Source organism: Nelumbo nucifera, chromosome 1 (assembly GCF_055504915.1).
Source record: "Nelumbo nucifera cultivar China Antique chromosome 1, China Antique-T2T, whole genome shotgun sequence".
Lineage (NCBI taxonomy): Eukaryota > Viridiplantae > Streptophyta > Magnoliopsida > Proteales > Nelumbonaceae > Nelumbo > Nelumbo nucifera.
The window spans coordinates 141,215,455-141,236,464 of NC_142649.1; the positions used below are offsets into that span (position 1 = coordinate 141,215,455).

At 40.8% G+C, this 21,010-nt stretch overlaps 1 long non-coding RNA gene across 2 annotated transcripts; it reads left to right on the plus strand.

The window, feature by feature from the left end:
* The first annotated feature begins 7,475 nt into the window (after positions 1–7,475).
* LOC148803913 (uncharacterized) lies at positions 7,476–13,518 on the plus strand. Of its 2 annotated transcripts, none has more exons than XR_016080292.1 (2): positions 7,476–8,589; positions 12,650–13,518. It is a non-coding gene; the product is annotated as an uncharacterized LOC148803913 (long non-coding RNA). The 2 variants fall into 2 exon arrangements; XR_016080291.1 differs by having other exon boundaries at positions 7,482–8,589; positions 12,654–13,518.
* Positions 13,519–21,010: the final 7,492 nt, after the last annotated feature.

A 21,010-nucleotide genomic window follows, 5' to 3' on the forward strand; every position in this document is an offset into this window, starting at 1 on the left:
GTGGAGAAAATAGAAATTGATCAAAATTAAAGAAGACTGCCATGGATGATGGAAGCATAGAAGGATTGACTTGTTGTAGCCAAGGATGTTTCCTGGTAATTCTCCCTCCCTTTCTTCCAAACGGCTATGCATTTGAAGTGGTCAGCAGTTGACGTGGAACGGTGGAAGGCACATGGACTTGAAGTCAATTTGGAACTGGCCCAAATATGATATCATGGGAAAAGAAAAATACCAAAGTCAAGTACTCTGGTGTGGTAGCTGTGGAGGGCGAATCCAGTGAAGCCGTCGGTTCACACGGGGAGCGTGCACCCTTAGGAGGTGTGCACTTCACCCTTCTCGAATTCAGCAATTCCATTAAAGTTGAGTTTCGTTCACACTCCCATTAAGTGAGTCAATCCAGTTCAACTGGTTAAAAAAAAAAGATAAAATCAGATGAAATAAGTCTTTTTGCCTCTTGTTCACTCAAATTCTCCTTTCTTCCATTTTTATTTTCACCAAGCTCTAACGACGTAGAGTCAACTAGCAGTAAGCATTTTTTCTTCTCGTTCCCCTTCCAACCATGTTATTCCTCTTCCGTAATATCTTCCTCCTTTCTCTTCTTCTAGCAGGAGACTACCGGTAGCGATTTCACTGTTTCACTAAATTCCCACCTTCAACTTCATGATTCTCATTGTAGAGAATATCCTTTAAGAGGTATGATTCATATGGCCTGGTTCCCTCCCACCTTCTGTGTATACAATTAAATTTAACCGTTGGTCGTTTTGTGGAAAATGAATATAAGTTACTGTTCAACGCACAAGACAGGCAATAAATAACAGAGCACACTTTACTACTATTCACATTACATAAATTTAGTTCAATAAAAATCAAACATCAATCCATTTTTGCGGATCCGACCCCCACCCAAAATTCTAAAACTGGAAATCAATTACAGATAACACAGAAGTAGGCTATGGAACTTGAACCACAATCATGTTTTCCTCAAAGGTAAGTGGCACCTCTTCACCATCAATTAAACAAACTTTTGGTTTTTTTGATGCAAACAACCTCATCTCTCCAGTTTCCCTCACTCCAATTCGAATCGAGCTTGTCTCGTCATCCTACTCCAGTGATTGAATGACACCGCTAGTATTAAGCATGTCGACTAATCTAATAGGAGCAAATTGGATTTTGTTCAATAATTACTTTATCGGAGAAACTGTAAGAAGCTCGAAATTAAAAGGCTCCAATGAAATCTACATCTACTCCCATGACTTCAAGGGCATCAACTTCTTCGCCCAGAACATATAAACAACAAACACTTGTACCCCCTTCAATGGAAATCAGGTTCTTTCCGTTTTCCATTCAATATCATTTGGGTTCGTCGTAGCTGACACATCATGCGAAAACTCGAAGGCACAGTTGTTTCTTCGAGCTTGACAACACCAACCACCCGCTAGGTGATATGCCATCGGAATTGGAAGGCAATCGTTGTCGGAGCTTGGTGAAACAATGAAATCATTGCTGGTGGTCTCCTACCAAAAGAAAAGGACGAAGATATTAATGAAGATGAATAACATGGTTGAAAGAAAAAGGAGAAGAAAGGATGTTTATCGCCGGTTGACTACATGCCATTGGAGCTAAATGAAACAGTAAAGTCGCCGCTAGTTGTCTATTGCTAGAAGAAGAGAAAGGAAGAAGATATTAACAAAGAGGAATAACAGGGTTGGAAGGAGAATGAGAAGAAGGGATTCGGCTTATTCTTATCGGCAGTTGGCTCCATGCCGTCAGACTCGGTAAAATCATTCCCGGTGGTCTCTTGCTCTTGGGCTAGGGCTCGAGTGAACTGAAAATGAGGGAAGGGGAATTCAAACGAATGAGAAGAAAAAAATGCTCTTTATTGGTGGCTTTGTCTCTTTCCAACCAGTTGAACCAGATTGACTCACTTAATGGGAGCATGAAACAAACTTAACATTATCAGAATTGTTAGATTTGAAAAGGGCGACGTGTTACGAACAATTGCAAAGATAGATGCCCAAAAAATTGACCCTTCATTGACGGAGACAGCGAATATATACACGATTACTTCCTAAAACTCTCATGCACAAAATCTATCTAAATATGTACAATATCTCTATTACTCCCCCTCAAGTTGGAGCATATAGGTCACGTATGTTCAACTTGCGAAGAAGAAAATCGAACTGACATCTGCCAAGTGCCTTTGTCAAAATATCTGCCAACTGATTATAAGTTCGTACATGAACAATCTCAATAGTCCAGGCTTGCAAGACATCACGAACAAAGTGACAATCAACCTCTATATGTTTGATGCACTCATGAAACACCAGATTAGCTGCAATATAAATAGCGGCATGACTATCACAATGCAATCTCATAGGTCTGGGATGTTCCACGCCAAGGTCACATAGGACACTCTTCAACCAGTTCAGTTCACACATCGCGATAGCCAGGGACCTATACTCTGCTTCTACAGATGAACGTGAGACGGTATGTTGCTTTTTGGTTTTCTAGGAAATAGGAGACCGTCCAAGCATCACAAAGTACGTAGTCAAAGAGAGTCGTGTCAAAGGACAACTAGCTCAATCGGAGTCACAATAAGCATACAATCGGAGATCACTGTTAGCGCTCAAGATGATTCCCTGTCCTAGATTCCCTTTGAGGTATTGGACCACCCGAAGAGCTGCATCCCAATGTTCTTGTCGTGGCTGTTGCATAAATTGAGCCAATATGTGCACAGAATAGCAAAGCTCAAGTCGTGTTATGGTAAGATAGATTAATCTTCCTACTAAACGTCAATATTTTTCTGGGTCATCAAGCAACTTCCCGTCGGCCAGTGCAAGTCGATGATTTTGTTCCATGGGCAGATGAGCCGGTTTAGCTCCTAGCAATCCTGTTTCAAAAATAATATCTAGTGCATACTTTCGTTGACAGAGATAGATGCCCTCATCTCCTCTGGCGACTTCAATGCCAAGAAAATACTTTAACAACCCAAGATCCTTCAGGTGAAAGCACCGACTCAGATACTACTGAATTGATGTATCATCTCCCCATTGTTTCATCCCACAACAAGATCATCCACATATACCAAAACACAGAGTGTAACTCCTTCCTTATGGTAAGTGAATAAAGAATAATCTGAGTGTGATTGAGTAAATCCATACATCTTCAAGGCCGTGCCCAATTTGGAAAACCAGTTTCTGTGTATCTGTCATAATCCATACAAAAATTTCTGCAAGCGACATACCTTTCCTGAATGTATAGATGAAAAACCAGGCGGCAGTCTCATGTACACCTCTTTTGCCAGGTCACCATGCAAAAAGGCATTATGCACATCCATCTGATGAAGCTCCCACTTTCATGTTGCCGCTACAACAAAAAACAACAGAACAGTCACCATCTTTGCTACTGGAGCGAAAGTCTCATTATAATCTATCTCAGCCTTCTGATTATTCCCTAAAATCACTAATTTAGCCTTGTGTCTTTCGATCATTCCATCTGAGTTGTACTTGGTCTTGTACACCCATTTGCACCCAATCGCTTGCTTCCCGGGGGGCAACGTTTCAAGGGTCTAGGTGTCATTACGCTCAAGAGCTTCAATCTCCTCCATCATGGCTTGTCTCCAATGCGGCTCACGAATCGCTTCTAAAAAATGCACATCATCATTACAGACAGGTGGTTGCTCGATCATACCGGTGTTAAGAGATTTAGAGACAACAACCTTATAAGGAAAAATATGTTCAGAGAATACAACATCACGGGATACAAAGAAATCATTTGTATTTATGTCATAAAGTCTCCATCCTTTCTTACCGAAAGGGTACCCAACAAAAATGCACCTTCGACTTCGAGAACCAAACTTATCTTTGTCACGCCCTTGATAATGAGCATGACATAAACACCCAAAAACATGAATATGTTTGTAAGTTGGTTCCTTCCCAAACAACAATTCATATGGACTCTTTCCATCAAGTAGAGGACTTCGAGTACGATTAATCAGATATCCTGCAGTCAACACACATTCACCCCAAAAACTTACAGGTAAATTTTCCTGAAAACGCAGAGCACGCGCAACATTCAGAATATGGCGATGCTTGCGTTCCACCCTACCATTTTGCTGAGGTGTCCCAACACACGATGTTTGGTGAATGATGCCATGAGTATCACAATAATTGCTCAAGGCTATGAATTCTGACCCATTATCACTCCTTATCACCCGTACCTTATTGTCAAATTGAGTAATCACCATTGCACAAAATTTCACAATGTTATCACTAACTTCACTCCTTTCTGCCATCAAATAAATCCACACTGTCCATGAGTAATCATCAACAATGGTAAAAAAATATACAACATCACATGAAGCAGGAGTACGATATGGTCCCCAAACATCGCAATGAATCAAGGCAAAATGTGTAGAAGCTTTATTATTGCTTAAAGGAAACACATCACGGGTTTGTTTAGCTCTTAAACAAACATCGCATAACTCACTGTGTGTTTCTTGACTAGCAATTTTATTTTTAACATTAGGAAGCAAACTAACAACTCGTTTTGAGGGGTGTCCCATTTGCCTGTGCCATAGTTCATATGAATCCACCTTTGCCAATCTGCATGCACTAGCCCTTTCCACACAGCACCAAAGATAGACTCCTTCACGCTTCTCACCCACACCAATCACTGCCCTCGAAGTGGGGTCTTGCATTACACACATTTTGTCAGAAAACGTGACTGTACATTTTAATTCATCGATAAATTGAGACACAGATATCAAATTGCAATTCAAGTTGCGAACATATAAAACATGTTTTAAGATCAATCATTTCCCAAGCTGCACTTCTCCTTCTTGCAACACCATCATATTCTTTCCGTCAGGGAGTCCAACGGCACAAGGAGGGATTTCACACATATTCTTTAATAACTCCAAATTCCCGGTCATGTTGTGAAAACATCACAAATCTATCAACCACATTTTCTTACCCGTTAATTTCTCTAAAGTGGATTCCTTGTGTGAATTGATCACCGCCATTAGCGTTGCCCACTGTTCGTCATTAAACCAGCTTTATCGCTAGTTCGGACAACAGCAACAATGGCACAGGTGTCGTAGCTTCCAAGTGTCTGGACAGCATTGGTAGCCATTTTACCAGACCCTCCTCGACCCCTTCCTGTTCCTGCGCCTCGACCTCCTCATCCCCCACGACCACCAGAGCGACCTCATTTGCCTACAAACCACCAATCTGGGTAGCCCACAAGTTGAAAGCATTCGACCACCTCATGTCCAGTTTTTCCACAATGAGAGCACATCTTCTCATCCTTGTTCGGTGCTTTGGCTCTATTTCCAGTTTACACAGCAAATCCCACAGCCTCTGCTCGTTCTTCACGTGCTCGAGCCACCGTTTTGTGCCATTCTTCTTACACAATCATTGCATGTATTCGGTTCAATGAAGGTAAAGGATCTATACTCAGAATATTTGATCTAACAGTGCCATAAACTGCACTGTCAAGGCTCTGATACCATAATGAACAATTGCAAAGATCGATGCCCAAAAAATTGACCCTTCATTGACGGAGACAGCAAATATATACACGATTACATCAAGGTTAAAAATAGCAACATCCTAATCAATGGAGGAAAATATGTAGAAAATATTCTAACTTCCTAAAACTCTCCTAAAAACACACACAAAATCTATCTAAATATGTACAATATCTCTATTACGTGTACGCCTCCCATTGGAGGGTGCATGCTCCCTGTGCATCGACAGGTTCATTGGATTCAATCTCGTAGCTCAGGACTCAAGAGTTGGTTGTATTTGGACAAGAATGTGTATTTCCACTTTCAAGGCACCAGAATCACAAAGCCAGGATTTGTTTATGTTTGTCAACAGTAAATGCTGCCTTTCTTGTCTTCCTTATCATCATTTTTTCTTTGTTATTAGATGCCCTATTTTGCCTCTCATTCGATTTTCCTCTCTACCAGTATTATTTCAAGGTGAACGTTGCAATAACTCTTCAATATCTGCTTATCGACAACTATCATTTACATAGGTATGGTTTATTTTCCCAACTTCCTAACGATTTGAGCTTCCATCTACCATGAAATTCCTAATGATATGAGCTTCCATCTACTCCTTTTCTTAACTCCAACCTGGGTTGTGTGAAATGAAACCAAGTCGGTTTTTGTAACTCTAACTACTTCTTAATGATATGAAATTCTATCTACCTTGAAATTCCTAACAATCTGAGCTTCCATCTACTCCTTTTCCTAACTCCCAACCTGGGTTCCTCCTAGAATTGATCTTGTAGTTCAATGTTCCTATTGAATATCCATAATTGTTCATTGTTTTATAGCTCAAGTCAAATATAATTGAAAAATGAACCCTTATGATTCATGTGACTTGAAACTCACAATGACACTTGTTTTTTTTGTTACTTTTAGGCTTAATGACTTGCAACAATGCAAAATATGTTGATAGATTTGCATAATTAATATTAAGAAATACTTGTACTATCCAAATGTTGTTTCTGTTTCTATAGAACAACAAGGAACAAATTGCCAAACACCTCTATTATTCTTGAAGAGCAAGAAACATTCCTCAAGAATAGAAACATGTGGGAGCATTGCCAAATATGGTCAAAACTACCAATCAATTCATGGAATTCATGCTGATGATCAAGAAATAGGAGTGGTGGACGTTTAAGTCATTCCATCCTTGTGTAAGATAAAAATAGGCCTATAGTAACATTTGTACAAACACTTAATATGAAAATGAATATGCAATATTTTTTATTTCTTCCTCTTTCTTATTTCAGTTATTTTGGATTTTGGTTAAAAATTTAAAGAATAATGAAGGGTGAAAGTCTTTTAATTGATTCCATCAAATTTAACATATATAAGGTATATTTAAGTCTATTTGAACATTTTAGGATATATTTAACTCTTTTATTCAATAAAAAGAACTCTTATCAAATGCTAAAAACAATAGCTCGAGTTTATTTTTCAAACCCTAAGTTTTAGAATTAATAAAAAGAAGAAAATCCCAACACACAAAAGCATTGATGCATTCCTAGAAACAACTTTTAGAAGAGTGATTCATATTTAATAATTCATACTACTAATTATATTTTTCAAAATAACTCCTGTCCATGGAAACTTGGTAAAAATATATTCTTATCAATTTTTGGATGTTAGACCAACCTCCCATTTGGATTGGGCCCAATAGTTTTGTAGATGACCCTTTTAATTTAGAAGTGGAACTTTAGTAAGAGCATTTTATATCTGCCATTTGGCCATATTTGGTTTACATTTTCTTTGCTTTTTTAAGTCAAAATTTCAATCATTGTTCTTAAGAATTACATAATATATTTTCCGGTGATGTAACAACAGTGTAAAAATTTTAATGAATAATCACTCATGGATGTGTAGAGAAAAAGGGAGAATAAAATAAAGGTCTGAGGGTCAGAATGAGAATAGACATTACCAGACCCTTGGCAACTGGTTCCAAGGGTGTTCTGGAAGATGGACGTGAAGAGTGGTTTTCCTTTCAAAATGAGAACCTCCCTCTGTTTTTCTTTAAATGTGGAGTACTGGGACACATTGAAAAAACTTGTAGTGAAGACAAAACGACACGGACCTTGGTTAAAGGCTGAAGTTGGAATCAAAACGACAGATTCCTTAATGTAGATTGTCAGGCAATATCTCAAAAGATTGAAGGGTTTGGGAAAATTCACAATGTAAGGCCGAAGTAAATACCCAAAAAAACAACCTCAAAAAGGAAGGATAGACACAAACCCCAATCACCGGAAGAGATTATTCGAAACAAGGATGATGAACAGGAGCAGCAGGGTGGCTTGGAACTTGTCATATCCAAAACTCTAGTCAAGCATAGGCTCTTCGAAGAAGAAAATCAAGGAATCATAAACCCAGTATGTCCAGGAGGTTTCAATCAAAGCTTCAAAGTCATCTTGTCGCCGGAGAAACTTTTCCAGTGAAGATCCATTGTTCCAATCGGAAACAAATGGAATGAAAATGAAAACAACAACAGTCAACATGGTTTTACCTTTCTGGGCAATAGTGCCAGGGGTATGATATTGAAGCTCCTTTCAATAAATCATGGATGTGGAAACTCTAAACTTGCAAGGCAAGCATTACTAGATTCGAGAAGCAGCTTCGATAGCCCCAGGGTTCCAGAGGTAGGTCAGTCCTTGAAATCGGGAAACTACTCTAATGATGAATCAGAAGCTTCAACAGAAATTTTGCAAGTTGCAAATCAAGGGGAAGAAGAAGGTATTATTATGGGTTTGGATCCGGGTCAAGCAATATTGAACGCTGAATTTAATGCTGACCCAAATCCGATAATTCATAACTAGCCTCTACAAAAATTAGAAATCAGTTCTGTTGTGATGATGAAAAGGGCAAGAGAATCAGTAGGAGAGATGCAAGAAATCTTTGAATTCCAGAAAGGAAAAAGACTTAGGATTGAGGTCGAAGAAGAAAATGACGGAATAGAAAGGGAAGTTCTCAAGTTCTTCAATTGCGACCTAGGTCAATCCCCAGCAAAGATACTTCAGTTGAGATCACCAACTTCAGACCAGGTAAGCCTTAACCCTAATTGTTGTGTTTTAAGCATGTGTTACTACTTTAGAAATACAAATAGCTGCTTATATGTTAAAAGAAATATTAGAATACCAAATGGTGAGGAATTTAAAGACTCAAATAATGAATGCCTCATTGAGATGTTAAAAGTGACAGTAAAAATGTCTATGGATATTCGTGGTGTTAAAAATATGAAGATATACTTTTGGAAATTAATCTAGGGTGAGTGGAATAAAAAGAAAAGGAGAAAATTAAAAAAATAACTCTGTGTATCTCCCAAAAGATAAGCATCTAGGTTGGAGACCAACCTTAATGAAAAGGGGCAGTCTAATGTTAAAAAATAGAATAAATCTAGGACTTGGGGTGTGAAAACAAAGGATTTCAAGAGGGAAAGGAAATTTAGCAGAAAGTCATTGTGTCTAAGGTGGGGCTTAAGACCTAGTTCGGTTAATTACAATGGTAGTGGAATCCATAAGGGGGGATGTTAGACAGAAACTTTAACAATAGAAAACCTCAAAGTCAAATAAAAGGGCTTGCGGGAGTTGTCCCTACACAACTCCCAGTGTGGCAATAAGAGTTCTCTACTGGAACTGCCAAGGGTTAGGCTCCCCCTTGATAGTTCGTGCAGCAAAAGAGGCCCTTAGGAGAACAAAAGTTGAGGTGATTTTCTTTAGTGAAACAAAGAGTAGTGTTTTAAGGTGTAGAAGGAATATCTGGTGCCTTTGGGACAGGAACTTTTGGGGTGTTGACTCTACAGGCTTATCAGGAGGCTTATCTCTTTTCTGTGGGAAAGAAGTAAACCTCAAAGTGACCGTGACTGATAAGAATATAATTCACACCAAAATTTTGGATGATAATAATGATAATCCGTGGTGGTGTTCCTTTGTCTATGGTAAACCGGAGAAAAATAGAAGAAATTCCTTTGTGAGTAAGAAGAATTAAGTAGCCAACATTTCTTTAGGAGCTTCGTGCTATATTGGAGAATTTAATATGATTTTTAATGTGGATGATAAAGTGGGAGGCAGGGAGGTAAAAGTGGGTCATATAAGGAAAAATATGGGTTTCCTATGAGGGTGGGGCTTGGAAGAAATACCTAGTTCTGGACCTAAGTATACGTGGACAAATAGAAGGGATCAAGGGAATCATATAAAAGTCAAGTTAGATAGAGGTCTTGGTAATCAAAACTGGAAATCCTTATTCCCAGAAGCAAATGTCCTAGTTATTGTTGCCCAAGGTTCTGACCATCTGCCTATCTGTTTGGATACCAATCCCATTAGCTTCAAAATTAGGAAACCTTTTAGGTTCGAGGAGATGTGGCTTTCCCATGATAAGTGTGAAGGTTTGATTAAAAAGACATGGAAGGATCAAAACCATCCCATTCCTAGTTCCATTTCTCAAAAATGTGAAAGACTAAAACATTCTTTAAAAAAGTGGAACTGGGAAGGCTTTGTTAAAGACTTAGTTCAAGACTGAATTGAAAAGCTGAAGCAAGAACTTGATTCTGAGCAGAGAAATGAGGGGTCAAACTACAATCAAGGAAGAGTAAATGAAATTGAAGTTGAACTTGATAAATGGTTAAAGATGGAGGAGATTTTGTGGGCTCAAAAGGCTAGGGTAAATTGATTAAATTATGGGGATAGGAACACTGGGTTCTTCCATAACTCTAATATTAGAAGAAGGGCAAAAAATAGAATTTTGAAATTAAAAGATGAGAACGGTGAGTGGAAAGAAGGCTAGGAGCAAATTAATAATATTTTAGTGAACCACTTCAATGGCATATTCTCCACTTCCTATCCTTCAAAAATTCCCTTAGCTTTTGAAGGGACTGATAACCTAATTAATGATGAAATGAATCAAGAGCTACAGAAGCAAGTCACTAAAGAGGAAATAGAAAATGGTCTGTTCCAAATGGTTCCCAGGAAATCTCCAAGACCAGATGGATTCCCTAATCTCTTTTTTCAAAAATTTCGGGAGCTTACTAAAGAGGATGTGGTGAGAGAGGTAAGCAGTTTCTTCAATGAGGGAAGAATGGACAAATCTTTAAATTCCACTTTTATTGCTTTAATCCCCAAAACTAAGAATCCGAAAGATGCATCTCAATTTAGGCCAATTAGCCTGTGCAATACTATTTACAAAATTATAGCTAAAATTCTAGCAAACAGACTAAAGCAAATTTTGGAGGGCTTAATTTCAGAAAACCAGAGTGCTTTCCTACATGACAAAGCCATTTCAGATAATACCTTAATTGCCCATGAAATCCTCCATTATATGTTTAACACCAAAACCAGGAATGGCTATACGGAAATCAAGTTAGACATGAGTAAGGCCTATGATAGGGTGGAATGGGTGTTCTTGAAATTCACTATGGAGAAATTAGGTTTTGGTAGTAAATGGTTCTCCTGGGTTATGACATGCATTTCTACTGTGTCATATCAAATCCTGGTAAATGGTTCCCCCTCAAGAAGAATTCTTCCTCAGGGAGGATTGAGGCAAGGTGATCCCCTATCTCCTTACCTCTTCCTCCTATGTTCTGATGTTCTCTCTCCAATCTTTAGTAAGACAATGGAAAGGAAAGATTTGTTAGGAATTAAAATTAAGAAAAGGGCTCCAACCATCTCTCACCTCTTTTTTGCAAATGATAGCTATCTTTTCACAAAAGCTAATCTTAGAGAGGCAAATACATTGTTGGAGGCAATCTCTCTCTATGAAAGGGCATCTGGTCAAAAGGTAAACTACCAAAAGTCAGAGGTCTTCTTTAGTAAGAATTTGCATCCCAAATTAAAAAAAATAAATGATTTCTAAACTGCTTCAAATTAAGAAAGTGGACTCTCCCTCCATCTACTTGGGAACCCATCCCTTAATTGGAAGGAAAAAATCTCAAGCTTTTGAATACTTAGTTGAAAGGGTTGCTAGTAGAGCTAAAAGATGGAAAAGTTCTTTAGTTTCTCAACCTGGGAAAGAGGTTCTTATTAAATCTGTTCTTACTGCTATTCTACCTTACTGTATGCCATGTTTTTTGATCCCTAAGGAAATTTGCAATTCAATGGCTAAGAGCCAAAAAGCCTTTTGGTGGGGGGATATTGAGGATAGGAAAAAAAAAAAGATGGGTTAGATGGGACCAAATTAGCATAAACAGGTCTAATGGGGGGTTTTAGAGACCCTCATGCTTTCAACCTAGCCCTCTTAGCCAAGTTGGTTTGGAGACTATGTCATGACACTTCCAGTCTGTGGGCTAGAATTTTCAAAGCAAAATACTTTCCAAATTCCTCTTTCCTGAAGCTACCCTAAAGAATAAACCTTCTTGGGGATGGAGGAGCATCTTGGCAGGGAGAGAAGTTATAGAAAAAGGAATCTACTATAAAATTGGTGAAGGGTCAAATGTGAACATTTGTGATGACCCTTGGATTCCAGGACTTGAAGGAAATAAACCTATAGGTCCTAGATCAAACAATACCCTAGAGTTCAAGGTGTCATACCTAATGAATCATGAAATTGGATCTTGGGATGAAACCAAATTATATTCTCTATTTACTAGGCCCATAGCCCAAAAAATCATGGAGATAGAAATTCCCATCAATTCTTGGCCCAATAAGTTAGTTTGGTTAGGAAGCAAAAGTGGCAAGTTCTCTGTAAGATCCACTTACTTTATTGACAAAAACCTCCAAGACAATACGTTAGCCTCATGGAATGATTATGCTGATGACAAGAGCTTGTGGAGGGTGCTTTGGGGTCTCCCAATTGAGCCAAAAATCAAAAACTTCTTGTGGAGGTGTTGTGTGGGCGGTTTAGCAGTTAGAGAAAGTCTAAGGAAAAGAGGTTTGTGTGACACAGATGTCTATGATAGATGTGGTAAAGAAGTAGAATCTACCTCTCACGCCCTTTTACTTTGTGAGAAAGCACGATGCATCTGGCTAGGCTCAGGTTTAGGAATTAACCCCGAGGTGGCTAGAAACTTTAACTCCTTTAACGACTGGCTAAAATTCATTATTCTTGAACTGAAGAATTGTCATTTGGATTTGCTATCTAATGTATTGTGTTGTTTGTGTGAGCTTTGGAAAGACAGGAACTTATTCTGTTTAGAAAAGGAGAGTGTGAATCCCTTTGCTATTCTGGCCAAATTGCGCAGCTCAATTATGGAGAGATCTATTCACTGGCGGAAAATTTGAAGACTTTCCAATGATAAAAAGCTGGTCGCCAATTTTTTGTGGGTGCCCCCTGAAGAAGGTTTTTTGAAGGCAAATTGTGATGCAGGATTCGTGAACCCAGATAAAGCTTCTTTTAGATTTATTTTGAGGGATCATTAGGGAGTGTGTTAGGGTTTTGGCTACGGTCCTCAGAGGGCTATATCTCCTATTGTTGCTATGGCAAAGGCAGTTTGGGAGGTTGTTCATTTCGCAGACCAAAATGATCTATCCAATATTATTTTTGAATCGAATAATATCAGCTTATTCCTGAACCCAAGAATTCAGGATGACAAGTTCTTCACTACCCAGAATAGAATAACCACTTAGGGATTGACAGGGCGAACTGCTAGTTTTCGGATACGAGATATCCATCCTAGTCACTATGGACGTATTTGCCCAATTGACACGTCTGAAGGAATCAATGTTGGACTTATTGGATCCTTACCAATTCATGCAAGGATTGGTCATTAGGGGTCTCTAGAAAGCCCATTTTATGAAATATCTGAGAAACAAAGATCAAAGCTTAACTTGACTGCTTCATGAGCTGTAGAATTCAAGTTCCTTGAACCCCAACTAAACCTGTAGTTCCTCTTGGAAGCAAGGAGATTGATGTCTTGACAACAAAACAAAATATCATGCTTCTAATTTGTTATCTGCTCCCATTAGCCGGGACTTTTCTTCTTGCTTGTAATTCGACTATGTTTTTAATTAATTATGAGTATTACCAAAAAAAAAATCGCTCAATTTTCGTATATGAAATCAAAAGGGATATAATTGACATCGGAAGTGGCTTATAACTCTAAATGATTATCCTACTTTCTAGAAGCAAAAATTTTGAGTTCAACACTTTTTTACTCAAAAAGGTAAATAAAGAACTGAATAGGTTAACATGCCATACCCAAAAAATAGATTTTTGGTTATGACAATCTTTGAACTTTACGAAAAACTACTTTTTCCCTTTTTATAATTTAAGGGGCCAATTTAGACCTTAAACTAAATTGAAATGGCTATCGATAGCCAAAAAAAAGTACAGTATTAATGATGTCATTCACAATCCGTTAAATAATAAATAAAAGGGAAAATTCCCGATAGGTACCCTATACTTTAGGTTGAGTGTCAATTTAGTACCTATTTTTAAAATGCGACAATCTAGTACCCAAACTTTCATTTTGTGACAATCTAGAACCTACCGTTAATGGACTTTCAGTTATGTATATCACATGACCTCATGTGCGATTTAAGACTTTAAAATGTCAAAATTACCCTCAGACACTATTCATCATCTTCTTTCTCAAGAAAATGAAAGAAAGGCAAACCATTGCTTCAAGCTCTAGAGACCTCCCAACACCGGACAGCAAGGCGAAGATGGCAACAACGATGACAACGAGGAAAGCTTGACCGTGTGTGCTGGCCAAAGCAAGTTGAACATGAAATCGGAAAAGGAACCATCTTGTCTGATCGATTTTTGGATGCAAGAGGCTATGACGGAGATCGGCACTACGTTTGAAGCCGGGGAATCTTCTCCGTCGTGGTATACTAGTGACGTCAAGATTGGAGGATGATGAGGGCGGATTTGGCCCTCCAGTGATATTGTGACACATGGCACCTCAGAACAACTAGGTGACACCTGGAACCACTTTGGCAACAACTTGCCTTAGCCAAGTTAATGGTGTCCCACCTGGCAGCCTGGCACAGACGCGGCTTGGCACAGGTGCGGCCTAGCACAGGCGTGGCCTGGCACAGGCGCGACCTGGTGGCCTGGCCCTGGCGCGACCTGGCCCTAGCGCGAGCTGGCAGCCTGGCACAGGCACGAGTTGGCAGTCTGGCACAAGCACAAGCTGGCAGCCAGGCACTAGCGTGACCTGGCCTTGGCGTGAGCTGGCAGCCTGACACAAGCGTGACCTGGTGGCCTGGCCCAGGCACGACCCGTCGGCCTGGCCCAGGCGCGACCCGTCGGCCTGGCCTAGGCGCGACCTGGCAGCCTGGCACAAGCGCCGACCTAGCGACCTACGAGACGTGCTCACCGACAAATTCGGCGTGCATATCCTAACACTCCCACGATCCTTGGAAGTTGGCCCACATGCCGAACAATCCGGAGGGTGGTCAACGTGCATGGCGGTTACCTCCAGGAATCTCGAACCACTTAGACGACCTCGCAGAAATCTCGGATATGGTGCATGAAGCCCACGCCAAACAATGCCTATATAAAGGCTCCAACCCCAATGGCAAGTAAGCAAGTAAGCAAATCCTAGCTCTCATACTTTGTGATTTTTAGCTCGCAGTCTACTATGACAGTACTGACTTAAGCATCGGAGCAACCTCGCCGGGTTAGCCACCCTAAGTCCTTTGACATTTGGTTCCTTGCAGGTCTCTAAAGAGCAACGAAGCTCATCAATCCAAGTCGCCACCAGACAGCTCGGCATCTCCCAGGAAGCTCACCACCTGGTTAGCTTGGCACCTCATAGGCAGCTCGCCACCAGGCAGCTCGGCACTAGGCAGCTCACCACCAGCCAGTTCGGCACTAGGCAGCTCGCCACCAAGCAGCTCGCCCCTAGGCAGTTTGCCACCAGGCAACTCCACTTCAACCTGAGTCATCGGCCACTTGGAAGCAAACCAAATGACAAGGAACTTAGCACAAAAAATTAGCCATCACCAAAAATTGATCCATCAAACGGCGTCGTCTGTGGGAAATGCTACAAAAAGCTAAGTTCTCATCCTCTAAAAGGCTAAGTCCTCACTATTTAAAAACTAAAGCTGTCGATTTATAGTTTCCATTTTTTATGAACTCAAAGACTATGCAGGAAGTTGATGGCCAATAGACTAAGCAACTCTACCAACTTTATTTCAACTCAGATAAAACCTCATCAGTCCTCTTCACGAGGTACCTTCTACAAAGATGAGCTCTATGTGGCTTCTGCGGGAGTAGGCGGCCAACAAACTGCATGGACGCCCCTGCCAGTCGAGCCTTCCAAGGCTCCCGTGCGAGCTGGTGACCTAAAGTCAGTAGTGCTGCCCCTGTAAGTCGAGCTCCTAGTAGCTTCTTGTTGGAGTGGGTAACCGACGTCACTAACGAGGCTCATGCAACGCAGTCGTAGCTCTAAGGTGCCAACCTAGCGGCCTAGACGTAGCCTGGCACAGGCACGAGCTGGCAGCCTAGCCCTGGCACGAGCTGGCTGCATGGCACAGGCTCGACTTGGCGGTTTGGCCCAGGTGCCAACCTGGCGGCCTGGCCCAGGCGCAAACTAGCGAACTGATAAAAGACTTCCTCATCATATAAGACCCAATCGCCTCTTCGGCATGGGCAAAATCAAAGATCAAGGAGAGTGGACTACAAGTTGCTCCCAGAGCCTAAGGGCTAAAATACCACAAAGACCCAGTTGCCTCTTCGGCATAGGCAAAATCAAGGAGAGTGGACTACGAGTCGTTCCCAGAGCCTAAGGACCGAAATACCGAACTAGCGAAAACCTCCTCACCACATAAGACCCAGTCGCCTCTTCGGCATGGGCAAAATCAAGGAGCGGACTGCAAGTCGCTCCCAGAGCCTAAGGAATTGAATTGATGCTTACGAGCTCATCGAATTATTCATTCCGGGCCAAAAGGAGAAATCTACTCCCTTCATCGAGTTACTTTCGGCCTGGGAGCGGGGGGGGGGGGGCAAATGATGAGGGCGGATTTGGCCCTCCAATGATATTGTGACACATGGCACCTCAGAACAACTAGGTGATACTCGGAATCACTTTGGCAACAACTTGCCTTACCCAAGTTGATGGTGTCCCACCTGGCGGCTTGGCATATGCGTGGCTTGGCACAGGCACGACTTGGCCCTGGCGCGAGCTGGCAGCCTAGCACAGGCACGAGCTGGCAGCTTGGCACAGGCACAATCTAGCAGCCTAGCATTGGCACGACCTGGTGGTCTGGTCCTAGCGCGACCAAGCCCTGGCGCGAGCTAGCAGCCTGACACAGACGTGACCTGGTGGCTTGGCACAGGCGCCGACCTGGTGATATGCTAGACGTGCTCACCGAAAAATTCGACATGCATATCCTAACACTACCATGATCCTTGGAAGTTGGCCCACGTGCCGAACGATCCTAAGCGGCCTCCAGGCAAGTAATGGTGCGTGAAGCCCCCGTCAATCCACTTAGACAACCTCGCAGAAATCTCGGATATGGTGCGTGAAGCCCACGCCAAACAATGCCTATATAAAGGCACCAACCCCAATGGCAAGTAAGCAAGTAAGCAAATCCTATCTCTCATACTTTTTGATAGCTCGCAATCTACTATGAGAGTACTGACTTAAGCATCGGAGCGACCTCGCCGTGTTTGCCACCCTGGGTCCTCTGACATTTGGTTCCTTACAGGTCTCTAAAGAGCAACGAAGCTCATCAATCCAGCTCACCACCAAGCAACTCGGTACCTCACAGGCAGCTCGACACCTCCCAGGCAGCTCGCCACCTGGTCAACTCAGCACCTCATAGGCAACTTGCCACTAGGCATAGACAGCTCGACACTAGGCAGCTCACCACCAGATAGCTCGACACTAGGCAGCTCGCCACCAGGCAGCTCGCCCCTAGGAAGCTCGCCACCAGGCAGCTCCACTTCGACCTGAGTCATCGGCCACTTGGAAGCAGACCAAATGACAAGGAACTTAGCACAAAAAATTGGCCATCACCAAAAATTTATCCATCAGTGGGCATATTTTCGACTTCTTCTCCGCGCAAGAGGCTTCGACGTCATTGTTGCTCTAGGCTGTGACGCTCTTGGACTCGCATCCGGATGTACTCGTGAAGGTCCGAGCAGAGGCACAGAATGACGCCCTGAACCACCTGGTGCTATTCATCGCCATGTTCACGTCCATTCTTGATTTCAAGAGGCACAGAACGGATCGGCTGCGATGACAGTAGATCTTATCCTCATTCTTGTTCTCTTCTCGTGTGCCTTCCTCGTCACCTCATGCCTCTCGTACATCTTCCAATCCCTCTCTCAAATCCTCCCATCTCTCATTCGGATTCCTTACGAGAGTCCCCGCTCCCTTATATTGCAGGGATTTTGGTTTTCTTCATTCTGTCATTGATCGCTGTTGAGATCTGCTGCAGCTACAGGTCGAGGAAATGCGAGAATCCGGGATGCAAGGGGTTGAAGAAGGCCAGGGAGTATGATATAATATGGTTTTCCATCATCATCTATCGGTCTAGTTTTAATGCTAGCGAATCAAAGCACAAAGAACGTGTATGTGGGGCATCACAAAATTACCCTGCGATTCATTTATGAGAGTACGTTTATAACTTTTGTCCTCCCTCTTTCCTTTAGAAACAGTGCATCTCTGGCGTCACTGAAGAGGGAGACGGGGCCAAAATTGGTGAAAGGAGACCCAGCCAGGAAATCCGAAACGCCCAGGGTTGCTCATTCACATCACCATACACCAACCATCGGCGTTAGTGACAGCGCATTGAAGTTCACCTACGTCCTCTACAATCTTTCTCCTGCAGGTTTAGCAATCATCGTCAACTCCCAAACCAACCCGCGTCCTTTTCTTTTTGATTCCTAGCAACTACCGGAGAAAGGGACCTAGCTAGATTGCATATATTTGCATCGTCAAATTAATTCTTGAGGACATTTTAAGTAAATAAAGCCAAGAAACAGTGTAAACAAAGGCGCAAATTTGCCTTCTTTTGACTTGTTCATATCACTGGGATTATGAGAAAATGTTTTCCCCTTTGTTTAAAGGAGGAAATCTACCTTCTCACGATGGATAAGAAAGCCACGTGTCCCAGGTTTCCAAAGCTGATTGCGTGGTTTTAATATCTATGGTGGAAAGGAGGCTTTTGACTCGACCTATCTTGCCTGCTTTTCATTTATGCTTTTTCTTTTTCCCCAGATTTACTGACGTTGGATGACATTCTTCTTCTATCTTCTACTCTACAGAGTTGTACGAACAGGTACGAGCATGGATCGTTCATAACGTCGAGCGGAGCGTTAGCCACGCTCCCGAGAGCGAAGACAGAAGATGATGAGCTTTGGTGGGGAAAGTAAGTTGGTTGCTCTATTATGTTTCTGGTTTCCATTTCCTAGCTATTTTAGCCATTTCTGTGGTGTACTCGACTTTTTTTATTTTGGGAAAATTGCTATAGGTGCCCTGTTAAAGAAAATTAGATGATATTTGAAGGGTATTTTTGTCTTTTTGCATTTCACTTAACGGTTTATTAACGTTGGGTACTAAATCATCGCAAAATGAAAGTTCGGGTACTAGATTATCGCATTTTAAAGTTCGGGCACTAAATTGACACTCTATCTATCAGGAATTTTCCCTAAATAAAATAATAGAAAATGATGATACGTTAAACCCAAAAACTGAAAAATTGCAAGTGGGACCCATTGAATAAAATAAAAAGTCACTTAGTGTATAATTAATAAATGTTGAAAATAATATATAAGTGGATCCCACTTGAAATTATAGGTGGGTCGCTTAAAATTTCCTCATTTTAAGAGAAAATTAATACATGGGCCCCACTTGAAATTATAAGTAGGTCCTACCTATTATTTTTCTCTAGATGAAACTTTAAGTGGGATCCACTTATTAATTTTCTCTTAAAGGAGGAAATTTTAATTGGGATCCACCTATAATTTAAAGTGGATCCCACCTATTATTTTTTTCTTAAAAGAAGAAATTTTAAGTGAGACCCACTTATATATTATTTTCAACATTTATTGATTATACATTAAATTTTTTTTATTTTATTCAGTATGACCCATTTGTAATTTTTCAGTTTTTGAGATTAATAGTGCCATATCATCATTTTCTATTATTTTATTTATTATTTAGCGAATTGTAAATGACATCACTAATATTGTACGTTTTTTGGCTATTGATGGCCTTTTCAATTTAATTTGAGGTCTAAATTGGCCCCTCAAATTATAAAAAGGGCAAAGGTAGTTTTTTTGTAAAGTTCAAAGATTGTGAGAGCAAAAAAATCCATAGAAAACTATGATGTTTTACCCAAACAAACAAAGTTTTTCCCCTACAAGGAGGGGAGTATCGGGGACTCAAATTAATTTAAAGGATAAAATATAAAAACCTCCTCTATAGTTTTATTTTAACAAATACCTCCCCTGAACTTTTGAGAAACTTAACAAAAACCTCCCTTTTGTCACTTTTCGAGATGGAAAACATTAGTTTGATGAACCAGTTTTTTTCAAATACTCGTTCTACCCTTTTATAAATTACTTTACATATAAAATTACTGAAATAACCCTGTTTTAACTTGAGAAAAACGTTAAAAAATGACCGTTAATGGAGGTTTTTGTCAAATTAAAACAGGGTAAATAACTTAGGGAAATGTCTCTAACACTTGAATGGGACAAAAATGCCCCTTTTAATAATGAATTATTATGGTTAATCTAGTCATTACCTTATTTACCTGAGAAATAAAAAAGCATGAGTAAATACACCTACCTGAATAAGTTTTTTCAAAAAAACACTTATCCGGGTAAATACATTTACCTGTATAAATAACTTACCAAAAAGTGAACAGGGCCTAAATCTAATTCAAACCTCAACCCAACCTTTTTTCAAGGAAGATACAGGCTAATGCTGCCCAAGTTTAGTCCAAGTTGAAGCCCCCATACATCCAATAACCCAAAAGTACAACTTGGATCAACTGAAGGTAATTATTGTATTAGGGGCTATACAACCAATATTAATGGTTCGTATCAGCTACGCGAGTTGAGAGATTGAGTGGTTGTGGGTTTTATATGGTTTATGGCTGATGTGGGGAATTACTTAATTTGTTTAAGAGAGGAAGTTGGATCGGTTCAGTAGTAGCGATGTTGGGCCTCGGGAGTAGGATGTGGAATGCGAATCGTGGCTTCGGGAATCCTCTCCATGAATTAATTCCCATTTGACGATGCATAAGCACAAGATTCCCATCCCAGTTCTATAAAATACCAACCCGCTGAGGCAGAAAATAAAAACGCCTATCATTTGCTCTACTACTCAATTGGAGCTTCTCAGTAGCCATGTCGGAATTGGAAGACAACGATTCGCCCTACAGCAGCAGCAGTAGCTACAACAATGGCTACTTTGAATACGAATATGATTGCTATAGTGATGCAGATGACTATGACGATGACGATGACGATGATGCCAGAGATGATAATGACCATGAAGAAGAAGAAATCGACTACGATTTCTTGAGTGGTGAGGTGGAACGCCTTAGTTTGTTGGACAACAATCTGGAT